Source organism: Mastomys coucha, unplaced genomic scaffold (genome assembly GCF_008632895.1).
Source record: "Mastomys coucha isolate ucsf_1 unplaced genomic scaffold, UCSF_Mcou_1 pScaffold7, whole genome shotgun sequence".
NCBI classification, from domain to species: Eukaryota; Metazoa; Chordata; class Mammalia; order Rodentia; family Muridae; genus Mastomys; species Mastomys coucha.
The window spans coordinates 28,844,077-28,858,342 of NW_022196913.1; the positions used below are offsets into that span (position 1 = coordinate 28,844,077).

A 14,266-nucleotide genomic window follows, 5' to 3' on the forward strand; every position below is an offset into this window, starting at 1 on the left:
TTTTTTTTTTTGTTTTGTTGTTGTTTTTGATGTTGGTTGGTTGATTGGTTTTGTTTTGTTTTGGGGGAGCTTTCTGGGTCAGGTTTGCCTCGCTCCTCCTTCCTACCCTCACCCAGTATTCCTACTAGCCTACTTCTCTTAGAGCAGGCTCTGAGAGTCCCATTCATAAGGTTTAGCTCCATTAGAGCCTTCTATCTGCTGTTACAGCAAGAGAGGTCAGGGTACAACTTCTGTACAGAACCAGCGCTCTCAATCCAGTCTCCAGCAATTATCTGTAAAGTAGGCACCCTCCCTCTGTGGATATCAATCTCAAGGGGGTGGCGGAAGTCTACTTGGTCCAGCCTCCAACATCAGAGCTCCTGATGACGTCCCAAGAGTGGAGAGACAGCCACAAGGTGGCCTTTGCCCTAGAAGTTAATACATTTGCCTGTCCAAAAGCTGACTGCACCCAACCATCTGAAAAAGAACATTGGAGAATCTGTTTAGTCAAAACATAGTGCATGTGTTGCTTTTCCAACAGCCCCCTGATGGGTGTTGTTGCTCTCTTCCTCTGACACTCTGATGTGAGATGTTTTCACTGGGAATATTTTGTCCTCAACATAAATATAGAGAATGCCAAACCGGAGAGAGGGAAGACTGTTAGCATGGCCAGAGGACATGCCTGGAAGCCTGATAAAAACACAGGTTCCCTAAGTGGCTCCTTTCCTTTTGTTGATTACAAAGTGGAGCTATTTCCAGCAGAGAAGGGACTTGTCCCCTTTCGGACAAGTGATGTGTCTGTCCCAAGTGGACAAGGAGGAGGTTTTTATGCCTATTGTTTGCATCTGGGGAACTACACCTAGGTAAGCTTTGGAATGGTATGCTAACTAAATCTTTCACGAACAAGAGACTCTCCCCCCCCACACACCCCTCAAGGATAGACCCTAGGACTCAGCTACATTATTAGCCACGTGCCTCCTTCTAAATGAACCAAACCACTTGTTATTCTTTGTCCCTCCCTCCCTTCTTGCCCCTCCCCCATTCTCTCTCTCTCTCTCTCTCTCTCTCTCTCTCTCTCTCTGTGTGTGTGTGTGTGTGTGTGTGTGTGTGTGTGTGTGTGTGTGTGTTCAGGTGTCTTCTTCCGTTAGCCTTCACCTTATTATTTAAGACAGTCTCACTGAGCCTGGAGCTCACCAATTCAGCAAGATTAACTGGCCAGAGAGCTCTAGGGATGTCCCAGTCCCTGCTTTCTTGGCCCTGAGATTACAGGCATGCACTACCGTGTCCAGCTTTTTACATGGGGACTGGGCATCAAATTCAGGTCCCCCTGCCTATGTGACAAGTACTTTACTGAATGAGCCTCCTCCTCAGTCCCTCATGTAACATTTTGAGCTCATTTTATTATACCTCACTTCTGTGAAGAGGACCCAAACAGAGAGGGGTAGCTGTACAGAGTAAACAATATAGCCTTCAGACTTCATGGTTAATGATCAGAGCTTTCTTAGAATGGTCCTCCAGGGTTAAGGGGCCTGCAAACAAATGCTTTATTCTAACATCCCTGCATTCATGGACTGGAAAAAAATTAAAATGCAGTCTTATTTTTTATTCTGAAAAGAAGCAACAAGTCTGAAACCAGCCTCTTGCTTTCCTTGAGAGGAAGTAGGAGTGGAAGTGAAAGTCATTTAATCTACACAATGGGTGATCCCCAGGCAATGACTTTCCATCGGGGCTTCCTGTGCCTGGTTCTGAGCAGGGGCTTCATGCTTACAAACAGATCTTTTACCAGGGTTATTCTCATCTACCAAGAAAAGCTTCTGGGTGGTGGGGGTTGGGGTGGGGGCATTGTATAGCTTGTGTTTGAAGCCATTCAACCAGAAAAGAATACCAACTGAAATCAGACAATGGGTCAAGGGAGTTGGGCGGGAGTTGGGGAAGGAGCTACAGATAGGCAAGACTACAGAGTTCCATAGAGGCAGACCTCAGTGTGTCTTCCATCAGTCCTCATGTAAACAGCCCACAATGGGACTACTGGGAAGATGTGTTCAGAAAAGGGAAAAGATTATGAAGCTGCACCTCTGTTTCCCAGTGGAGCCCAGCTGTGAGCTTCATTCCTCTAAGCTGTCATATTGTATTCAGTTTCTCCAGACAGCATCCTCCCTGTGAAAACCTCCCTGTGATAGGCACGGGAGCCTTCACGGGAGATTCATGGGACAGTCCACTCCAGGTCTTGCATGAGCTAATTCAGAAATACCCATGATTTTTGGTCTTTCTTGTGCGCCTCCCCTCTGAAGCCACAGGCTTCCTCTCTGGGCTAACGGTCTAGGTCTTAGTTTGGTTGATTTGGTCAAGTAAGCTTATCCCTTGCTTACTTAGATTGGAAACATCCCCTGGAAATAATAGATGTTTTTCTGAGTGTGGCAGCTATCTAGTTAGGATTCATTACTCATGGGTCCTTGAGGGGTTTCCTCCTTCTAAGGAAACCCAGACTGCCTCGAAGAGAGGAAGCTGGTCCAGTTTATTTTATTGTTCTTTGTTTATATGATACCAGTGGCGGGGGATGGGAGCATTAAATGCTTTTATGTTCATTACACTAATGAAAAAGGAAATTGGAATTTTTTTCACAGTGAAAGAAAATGAGATGCAGTATGTCTATGTTGTCTTTTTCCATAAGACCAACTTGAGCTCCCAGCCAGAGCAAGGAACAAGCTTTAAACAAAGGGAATGGTTTATCACAGTCTTTTAAAACAGTATACAGATTTTACACTATTCTGAAATACATATAAAGATTGATTACCTCTAATTCTGAAGTAGATTTTTAATGTCCATCGTTAAGTAATGTAGAGAAATACTACATTTTCTCTTTCTCCTGCTTATACATGTGTTCCCTGAGCAAGTTCTTGGGATCTTGGCCAGAGTGAGATTTCTCCTTCATAGTAAAAGCATAAAATATCAATTATAACTTCCAGGAAGTTCAATCCAGCACAGAAGAAGGAAGAGGCAACTGGATGACTACATAGCTTGATTAGTCCTGTGTGTTAGTCAGTTCTTTGTCATAATAGCAAAATACCTGATACAGTGTACTTAGGAAGTAAGGAGAGACTTATGTATCTAGCCCACTGTTTGGATGGTATTATAGAGGCCTGGTGAGAGCCACCTCTTGACTGCATCACCTCCTGGCAGGGAACTATTAAATGAGCAAGTATTAAGCAAACAAAGACACCTTAAACCAGGGACAGGGAGAGACTAGAATCCCACACTCCCTTTAGAGAGTATGCTCCCAGTTAACCCGGGGGCCAATTTCACCACTTTCCAATACTTCCATCATGTAACTCTTGGAGGACATGGGAGCCTCACTCAAAGCACAACCCTGCATTTATACATGCTGGTGTAAGGTAGGTGTTGATACCAAACACACGCCTTCACTTAGAAGCATTTGGGGTTTGGACAGTCCGAGGATAATCACCCTAGGCAAAGAGCTAGGTCAGAGAAAGCTATTCCTTCTAGGAGAGATGAATGGAAGGGGAAAGAGAAGCTACCAGATAAAAACACCAGCAGCAGGCTCCCTGAGGGCTCAGAGGGGCTGTTTGGTTTCTTCTTACGCCCTTGTGCCCAGCCCCGAGCAGAAGACATTGACTACTAATCAACAGCGTGTGAACCTGAATTTAAGAGCAGGAACCTAAAAGAAGATAGTGAAGATCAGGGCATCAAGAAGGCAAGCCTGGCTGGGAAGATCACTCGAGAAGGTCACCTAGGAACAGTAGTAAAATAAGCTGCTATTAATGACAGTGATGTCAGAGAAAGACTGGCCTACAAAGAGCCTTAAATATACACAAACAGTGTCTTTTAACAATTTCTTGTGTTTGTGCTTCCCTTTGGGCTTAATGCTACTGGCTTTCTCTTGTAACCCTGAAAGAGCTCTCTTCCTCCACAAGCTGATTGTTCTGAAAGGAACCTAAGAAACAATGAGTACATTCTCTTCAGCTTGTCTGTGTAATGCTTCACCCTTCAGGAGGACAAGGGCAGAAGGAGACAGAGCAAGCAGTGGGGATCGATACACAGTCCAGGACAGATTCCTGGATCTAGACCAACTCCCAAGAGATTATTCCTCACATGGCATTTAATTTCTTTGCTCTTTGCAACACATGAAGTACAAGAATAACCTTGACCTTAACTGTTTCCCTTCCAACCCTGGGAGCCCTGCTGACAGACAAACCCAAGGCTGATCCTTGATTGGCAAAACCACACCATACATTAGCCATGTGGATATGTTCCATGTTCTTCATTGGCTGTAGTCTAACTTAAAACTGTCTTAGTGAGGCTTCATTCTTGGGAATAACCGGGGCTTGAAAAAGAAAGGGAGGGAGAAGTGGATCTCAGGTGACAGACAACACACAGGGGATCCAGCATTCACCAGGGTTCAGTTGAAGAGAGGAGAATCCAATCAACAGAAAGTCAAGATGGCTTGCAAAATGATGTGCTACACTGAAGAAAGCTAAGCAAACACACACAGGTTACACTTCCTAAACCACATTTGTAACTGAACTATAAAAGTCTCTGCTGTCTGATTTAGTATCAAGAAGCTGCCTGATGATCTGAGAAGTTATTGGCATGGCCAGGAAACAACTACCACCAGGAGGCTACCACAGGAAAAGCCAGATACTTAGTACACAAAATAATGATATCCTCTCTCTCTCTCTCTCTCTCTCTCTCTCTCTCTCTCTCTCTCTCTCTCTCTCTCTCTCTCTCCCTCTCTCTCAATGTCCATGCCAAATCTCTGAGATCTAAAACTCTGATTTCCTTTATGACAAAGGAGACCTTACCCATATGATTATGTCAAGGATTTAGCAATATCCTAGATTACCTACCACCTGGACCCAGTCTAGTTAATTTAGTCCTTAAAAGCAAAGGAAACAAATGGCTCTCTGAAAGTACCGTCAGCATCACAGAAAGTTATTGCCTTTGAAGTTGAGGGACAGAGACCTGGGAGAAGAAATGCTGGAAGCTAGAAGAGATAAGGAAACAGGTTTTCCTATATAGGCATCAGAAGGAAACATAGGCTTTTGGATTTCTTGATTTCAGATCTCAGTCCTCTAGGGCTATAAGCTCCTAAGTGTGTATTGGTGTTTCATACCACTAGTTTTATGGTCATTCATTTCAACAGCCACAGAAAAGCAACACTTTCACCCTCCCACTCACAGCTGCCTTCAGAGCTCACAAGAGTCTGATGGAAGCTCCTCCTCATTGGAGGTGGATTTAGCTATAAAGGATTCTGGGAAATGGTATTTCAATACAGGGAGGCACCCTAAAGGTTGGGGGCAGTAGCCAATGTGACGTTGAATGCCAAACAAGCATAACCCCTGCAGCTGACAGGAAGTCGTGAGGCTTTCGAGAGCCACTGGTGAATACGTCCAGCACCCTCCCTGGACATATGTCCTTCTGTGAGGGATGGTAGCATTTGGCAGAACAGAAGTGGATGCCAGAGTTTTTAGGTAGTTTAACAAATGTTGCTAAGTCATGAAGATACAACAGGGAGAGGGGAGGAAGGAGGCTTCGAATAGCTACCCACTTCTGCTTGGTAGAAGTTATTGTCCAGAGAGTGAGCACATTGCACAAAAGCATCACTACTGGAGCCAAGTGCTGACTTACTTGCAGCTCTTCCCCGAGCCACAGAACGCAGAGGGCCTCAGAGTTATCTCCTTCCCCATATGATCTTCCTACAAGCGATACCCCTCAGATGGAGAGATGAAGGTCTGTGTCTGTTCCTTCAAAATTAGAACATTCCTGATCAATAGAGAATATGACCTTTTGGGTGTCAGTGGTTGTTACCTTTGTTATTATCATCGTTGTCATCATCATCATTGTTGCTGTCTGATGCCTCACTGAGCATCCCAGGGTAGCCTAGAACTTGTCCAGGGCCTTGAACTCACAGTCACCCAGCCACCCACCAGCTGGAATAACAGGAACATATTGTTATGCCTGGTTTAAGAATATATCTTCTAAGCCCAGATCATAAAATGTAATTTTATTTGTTTCTTGACAGAGTATCTTACTTACTATGTAACCCAGGCTGGCCTTGAGCTTACAATGTAGCCCGGTGGCCTCAAAACTTGTGGAAGTCATCCTATTCCAGTGTCCTGAGTGCTGGCACCTCACTGCTCCCTTAGAGGCAATTCAGCTTCCACTCTTGTCAGCTGGAGCAAAGCTCCTGAAGCTGGGATACAGCGTTCCGAGTGTCTCAGCCAAGACTGCTATGCTGTGAGGAAGCCCAACCTAGCTGACCACATAGATAGACCTGAGACTTTAAGAAGAAAGAATGGGTCCCTGGCAGCCACCAGCAACACTGGTCCTTGATGTATCATGACCTACTGCCATCTGACTGATAGGAGACGTGGATCCAAAGCTGTCTAAAGTTTGCAGCTCGTTGTGATTGTTGCAGGTCACGGCATGTATGGAATGATTGGTCACCTAACAATAAGCACCACACTTGGTTCTAACAAATGTAGAATGAAGTCAGTGAAGAACGTAGTTTTGTTGTCCCGGGTGCCTTTACTGTTAGATAATAGATCAGTGGTCTGTTGTAGAAACCAGCTCAGATCTGACTCTCATCTCTTCCTCCAGTTCAATAGTAGCTAAGAAACTGAACCCCACCACCACCACCATCACCCCACTCCCCCATCCCTTTCTCTTGGGACAAGATATTACTCTGAAGTCCAGCTGGTCTCAAATTGACATCAGTCATCCTGCCTCAGGCTTCACAATTCTGAGATTTCTGGTCTGAGCAAAGATGGTGGACTTCAGTCTTGAGTTTCGCATGAGGAACAGATTGATGTGCTCTGGAGAGGAGGCAGTTAGGAAGGCAAAGATGTTGGCCTGGATGAGGAGATTTCAACTGACCAATCCAATATTGAATTAGCAGATTCCAGAGAACTTCTTGAAGTCCAGCTTTTCCTGTATAGGAAATACAGAGGGTGTAAATATTTGCTTTGGAGAACATCCTCAAACTAGGGTCCCTCTGAGGAGGTAGAGAGAAAGGAGAAAGGGCAGCTTGAAGTGACTTAGGCCAGAGGTACAGTTCCTCATGCTGGTACCGCTGTCCCACCAGACTTACTGACTTTTTTCCCCCTCTTTCTATGGCCTCTTTCTGTTTATGAGTCCTTCCTTAATACTTGAAGTTTGGTGTGCCTCAAATTGAATCCAAGGTATTGTTGTTTAGAGGAGGACATAATCATATTAGTCTGAGTAAAAATACTTTCTGCTTTATTCACATTTTTACAGTTTACAATTCTTATATCAATTGTCCTATTTGCTTTAAGGTGTGTGTGTGTGTGTGTGTGTGTGTCTGTGTGTGTGTATATATACATGCAAACATATATGTGGAAGTATGTATAGAGGCCAGAGGTCAATGTCAAGCATCTCTCTCATTACTTCTCCAGCTTGTGTTTTTGAGCCAAGCTCTTGCCCTGCCCTGGCACTCACTACTGAGCTGAACTGACTGGCTTGCAAGTCTAGGGATCTTCCTGTCTCTCCCTCCTCGTTGCTTAGATTACAGGTACAGGATGCCACATGTGAGAGGACTAGGGATCTGAATCCAGGCCTTTATTCTTGAAGGGCAAACACCTTCCTAACTGAATCATCTCCCCAGTCCTTTCTGGCATTCATCTAAACATAGAACAACCCAGTGATGTAATAGCAATGCTTCCAGTTTTACAAATCATAAACCACATATAGTGGTCCAGACACACAATCTACTTAGCATCGAAAGCAGTGGGTTCAGGAGCGCAATGTCTTCCTCCGCTACAGAGGGTGTTGGATGCCAGCCAGGGATATATGAGACCCAGTCTCAAAGGAAAATTAAAAGGTAAACTGTCTGGTTCAAAATCTGAATGTCCATGAGTAGAAAAGGATGGGTGAGTACTGACCCTAACTGCTCCCTGGGTTCTCTCTACCTAGGCCTGCCCACATCACAACCCTGGGCAGTGAAAGCCTGCCTGGGCTGGAATGAGGAGGCTGATTTCTTCGGCCCGCCCTTCCTACTTAATAACTCAACTATGGCCAAACTTCAGGGTGGGTCTGAAGTGACTATCTTCTATCTGATGCTCTCAGAGCTCTTGAAAGATGGAAGAGGGGTCAGGAACTGCTCGTATTCAGGCTCCCATGACGTTCCCCAAAAAAAGTTTGTCCCTTGAATCATGTCATCTTGCTCCTTGCCCTAAAATAGGACAGCAATGACACGTGGTGTTCTTTCCTTTGAGGGTCACTTTCTTTTTTGGGCTCTTCGGTGTGTGTTTCTCCACAGTGAGATGTTTTCCAGATGTTTCCTTATTTATTTACTTATTTTGCTTTCTGCTGCAAAAATGTCTCTTCCCTGCTAATGGAAGAAAATAGTCCTAGAAGAAGCTAAAGGGCAATATCAAGCTGTTTCCCTAAGTGTGAACACAGTCATCGGGCTGGGGACTAAGTGAAAGACAGAGCAAGAGGGACAATAGTCCGTCCTGCAGGAGACTGACTGGTCTCACTCTTTTGTGATATACCTGGGGAGAATGAGTAAGACTAAACCATGCATGGAAACTTTCATTTAAAAAATATTTTATGTATTAAGTTGTGTGTGTGTGTGTGTGTGTGTGTGTGTGTGTGTGTGTGTGTGTTGGAGAGTATGTTAATGAGAGCACAGGTGCCATTAGAGAGGTGGAAGATGCCCCTGGAGCTGGAGGTACAAGCTGTTGGGAGCCACCCCAGGTGGTGCTGGGAACCTCTGTTCTTCTGCAAGAGCAGGGTGCACCCCCAACTGCTGTGTCATCTCTCTAGTACCTATGTAAGTTCCTAGATACAGAAGAAGAAGGAAAAACAGCCATTCAAGTTGCAGAGGTGGTAGGATCACATCAGATCTGAGGTCAGCTTGAGCTACGTAGAAAAACCATGTCTTAAAATATACCATGCCCCCACCAAAAAAAAAAAAGAAAGATGGGGAGGGAAGAGGAGGAAGACACGAAAAGAAAAAAAAGAGGAAAAGAAGCAATAAATACAAATATTGAGTGACAGCTTTGTGAATATATATTTCATGTTGAATGTTGACATAAATCTTCTTCCACGTTGAAACAGCCAATCTAAATAAAAAAACTAATCTATAATACCAATAATAATAGCTCTAGTTCAAAAGCATTTCTGATGTCCCAGATATGTGTACTAACTCATCAGGTTTTTGTGATAAACTGTAAGAATTAATTTCATCATCGCATAGATGATAAAATTATGGCACAAAACCATTAAAATGCAGGCAGCCCAGCTTTAAACCTAGGCCAGGTGGGATCCAAGTCCAGGCAATGGCAATGAATATAAATACAGAGACTCCAAAAGCAGGGCTACAGTTCCCACAGCAACTAGCAGTCAGCGGCAAGCTGAGAATGCCAGAGCTCTCCCACCTAACTCAGCTGGGTTGTGGCTGTCAGGTCTTTTGGCTTGGCAACTAAAATCTCAGGCTGTCCATGTGAGCTGAGGTTTTCTGTTGATAGCGAGACAATTAACGGGGCTCTTCTAGAGGCTATTGCAACCACAGAGAGGCTTTTTCACATTATCTAGGTGAAAGGGTCATCATTCCAGCCAAGGGCCTGCAAAGGTACCCCCATTGGGGTAAAATGGGCACTTTCTCTACCACATCATCGGTAATGCATCCTGACAAACAATGCCATGTTGGTAGCACTGACTGTCTGTCAAATGAACCAGTGCAGAGCAGGAGTGGGGAATAGAGGAAAAAAAAATACAAAAAAAAAAAAACAAGAGGAATCAGTGCTTCAATGAGGTTTATTATCAGCTCCATATCCACACATAAAATACCCCTTGATCAATTTCATCTTAATTACTGAATGGAGGAAAACAAGAGCATTGCTAATTGATGTGGCTTTAATTTATGCACCAGAGAATTATACAGGATAATTACCTGCAGCAGAAGAAAAATGAATACTGTCAAATCTGGCTAATACATGTGCAATTCACCCTTCTGTGTCTTTATCTGAAAAGATTTAAAGTGCAAACCAACCTAAATGATATGCAAAATGGCATTGGTTTGCAAGCAGAAGTATTTTCTGGTGTATACCCTTTGATTTGCATCACAAATAGAGTTCTCAGATTGAGACTGACAAGATTTGAATATTATTTCTAGAACAATAGCTGTGATTCACCAATTTAATGTGCATTTGATCTGTTCCAGAAGTTCCCAGTTTTCAGGTCAGTAGAAGAGAAGTTGTCTTCATGGCTCCATGTCAGCCTGAGCATAATTTCTCTTCTGAGGATAACTTGGTGGGATTGATGACGATTTTCCTTATCAAGATTCATGGGATATTTCCAGTTTCCATCAGTAACTGCTTCCCACATAGTCCCAGAACCTCCACAAAGCGGTGGCTTCCAAAATCTGAAACTCAAACAAGCATCTGGAAAAAATTATGGGGCCACAAAAGAACACCAGTGGAAATTTCCTGATGACTTGAGTCGGGCTGACAAAGCCTCTGGGAGCTGTCTCATTGTGTTGAGAGGAGACTAAGGCTTGGATAAAGCTGACTTAAAAATGGGCTACACACCTGTCATCACAACACTCAGTAGAGGAAGGGGGTGGCTGTGAATTTGAGGCCAGCCCTGTCTGTTTTACAAGTTCCTGGCCAGCTAGAGCTACATAGTGAGATGCTATCTCAATAAGTAATGAAAAGCCTATAGGCTGCAGAGGTAGCTTGGTATAGAACACTTGTCTGGGACTGCTCTGATCTCCAGCACAAAGGTCTTGCTCTGGTTCATGCCATATTGGTAGCAGTGGCAGGCTCTGTTCTAAGCTTTCTTATAGTCAGGCAAAAAAGGCAACATAGCAAGTTGTTACTTAAGTTGTGATCAGAAATGTATATGGGTGTGTATATATACATATATGCATATACCTCTGTGTGTATACATATACATGTACATGTGTACATGTACACACATACACATATACATATACATGCATGCATGTATACAAGCTAGCCAGGGATATATACAGACAGGGCTGGCCTCAAATTTTGATGATAGGTATGTAATCCCAGTTTTTAAGTCAACTTTATCTAAGCTTTAGTCTTCTCTCAATGTAAGAGAGCTCATATATCTATGTTATGGTATAGGATATATATTAGTTAATATATTATATCTAATAACATATCTATTAGTTCCTTGGAGGGCAAACTTTCAAGTGATGAATTATGATTTCAAGAGGCATCTTAATGAGGGAGATTAATAGACTCAAAGCACCACAGCAAGGTTCAAAGACAACAGCCCTGTGCTTGCTTGTCTTCACTCTTGTTTTCTTATCTCTCCCCGAAGCTCTTCCCAAGGTCTAAAAATGGCAAGGGAAAGAAATATTATTTAAAAAAAAAAAAGAAAGAAAAGAAAAAGAAAAGTCTATATTTGGCTATCAATTGCTTCTTTCCGGGGAAAGCAATATAATTTAACCTAGGCCAAAATTATACACCATAATCAGATCTTGTTTTCAGCAAATATTATTAGCAAGAGGTGTTAAAGATGGTTTACTCTAGCCCCACAGTCCCTCCTAGGGAGCCCAGCCTGGATGTGAGGCCACAGCTGCTCAGTGGTCTCCTGACTGTGCCAGAATTTGTCATTTGACACTTTAAAGTTCTGAGAAGATTAAACTGATTAGCAAAACAGAGAAGTGTCAAAGCACACAGTTTTCATTGCTGGGAAGGGCCCTTTTGTCTCTGCAGCCTTGACTTTGGTGAAAGTGAGGATGTGAACGGCAGGCCCTGGTTTATCTGAGCATCTATTTGGTGGAGCTTTCCACTTGGCAGGCTTGCTGTCTTTTAATCCTCAGAAATTAGGATGCACATGTTACACTCAACATCTTACAGAAGAGGAGGCCAAGTAGGGGGCACTCGTCCAAAGAGAGGACTCTTAGCAATAGGGTGACTGCAAACCGATGCCCCACATGCTATGTGTGTGTTCTTAACCTTGCAGAGCTGTCTACTTCCTTGTTTGTGCTCCCGAGCTCTCTTGACCTACTATTAAGGACATTGGCTGGGGCCATCTCTATGTCTGTGTAACTCAAGGCCTCTCTATTGGTAAGAGCTGTGGTTAGTCAGGAGAGAGGTACTGGACTCACGTGTAAAGCCAAGCTGCTTTTGCATACTCTGAGAGACTTCTGCTTGCTTCAATGCTTCGCGCTGACTCTGGAAGTGCTAAGGAAAGTGAATACTGCCCTTTCCTGCTGTGAATATTAATTGTGTCACCCTATAATCCCCTCCCTGCCACCACTCACCCCACCCTAGTGCTACTCTGGAGAGTGGCAGAAGGGGGAGGGGGTTTGCAGTGACTGGCTGTGTCCCGCCACCTGTTCAAGTGGTGGCCTCTTCTCTCTTGGCCCCAAATACCCAAGTCTGAACAGTTGGAGGGCATCTGCTCTCGAAGCTGGAACACCCGCACTGCTGACTGGAAAACAATAGGCCCAGCCTGCCAAACAATGTATTTTTGGTATAGAGAAAAATCCTGTCCCTCCTAGGGATCAAAATACATTCTTACTCGAATGTGTGTCATTTTTTTAAAAAGAAAGTTGCCTGGTTCACATTCTGAATTCTACTCATCCTATTTGACTGTCTTCAACGCCTACATTTCAACACCCTCAGTACTTTCAATTCCAAAATCTGGGATGAGCTTTCAGAAGCATGCAAGATGAATGTGCCAGCTGACTGCCTGAGGGTGGTTCACTGAAGACCTGACAAATGGTGCCGTAGAATGGGGACTCTGAAAGCTTTCCTACCCACAGTCCCTCTTTGCCAGAGAAAAATGTATACACTCCCAAGCATATAGATATAGAAAATAAGAATAGAGATTAGATGTTTGCTGATAAAAAAAAATCACAAATAAATTAATTTTAATACAACTCCTTTAAGGGCTGGAGAAGTAACTCAGTGGTTAAGAGCACATATTGCTCTTGCAGAGGCCCCTACTTTCACTCTTGGCACCCACATCTGGCTGCTCACAACCACTCATAATTCCAGCTCCGGCAGATCCAACACCTCTGGCCTCTAAGGGCACATGCCTTTGTGTGTACATACCACCTCCCCGAGTATATATAATTAAAAATACTAAGAAAATAAATCCTGAAAAAATATCCCTTCATATACATAAAATTTTGCTATTTCTTAGTGAAAACAAACTTGCATACAAAGAAAATGGATGAGCTTATTTATTCACAAAAGGAATTAAACATTGGCAGAATGTTTGATTCTATAAGACAGAGAATCTTCAGAGATTCTGAGTTGTCCAAAATTCTGATTTTATAGTCATTAATGCTGAGAATGCCATTTTTCATACTTTCACTTTTCATAGATAGTACGGAAGAGCAGAAGTATGTTTAGCGCCATTTCAGAAATTGCTATAACCCTAGTAAAGACCTGCAAATAAATACTTTACAAGCATCTTGAGTGAAGTTGGAACCAGATGACCAGATACTGTTAAGCACCCAGAGGTCAAATGTGACTCTGCTTACTGCAGCTTGTTGTGCATGAAGAAAACCTAAGCCCTAGGAAAATATTTTTAAAATCTTATACCGGAGTCCCAGTCCAGATCACTTAAGTTGGACAATCGGGAAATGAGTCTCAAACTACAACATTAAAAAAAAAAAAAAAATCTCCCCAGGAAATCCTGATTGCAGCTGGTTTGAAGAATGCTCTCTTGGCTCTTGTTTGTTGGTGACATCAAGGGACAGTGGCTGAGACACAGGCATCTTATTTTAGTGCTGGTAAATCCAGTAATTCAGTTCCTAAGAATGCATGTGACTTTCTGGATTTAACACAAGAGATAAGATGCCAGGCATTGCCCCTTGAGCACCAGAGATTGCCTGCTCATTTTTGCTGAATCCAAAATGTTGTTATCACCACACCAGGGCCATCCATACCTAATAGGCAACCTCGTGATGGGCAATGATGGTTGATGAGTAAAGGAGTTAAGTCTAGGGGAGCCATAGGAGACCTGCCTAGTCTTCTCCAACCAGAAGAGCAATGGCCTCGTACAGACTGATGACGTTTGTAGGTTGACAACCCTACAGTTCAGGTTAGTGGAGAGTCTCCTTAAGGAACAGGAAAATAGAACTAGGCATGGTGGTACACACCTGTAATCCCAGCTCTCCAGAGGTGGAGACAGGAAGGCCAGGAGGTCAAGGTCATCTTTGGCTATGTAGGAAATTCAAAGCCAGCTAGGACTACAGAACACCCTTCCTGGGTCGGGAGTTCGGGAGAGAAGAAACAACGAAACCGTGAAAGCT

The 14,266-nt window shown here is 43.6% G+C and overlaps 1 protein-coding gene across 7 annotated transcripts in view; it reads left to right on the forward strand.

The window, feature by feature from the left end:
* The window catches only part of Ripor2 (RHO family interacting cell polarization regulator 2), a 225,438-nt gene that overhangs the window by 134,180 nt on the left and 76,992 nt on the right, over positions 1-14,266 (forward strand). The gene's annotated exons all lie outside the window — the stretch shown is intronic.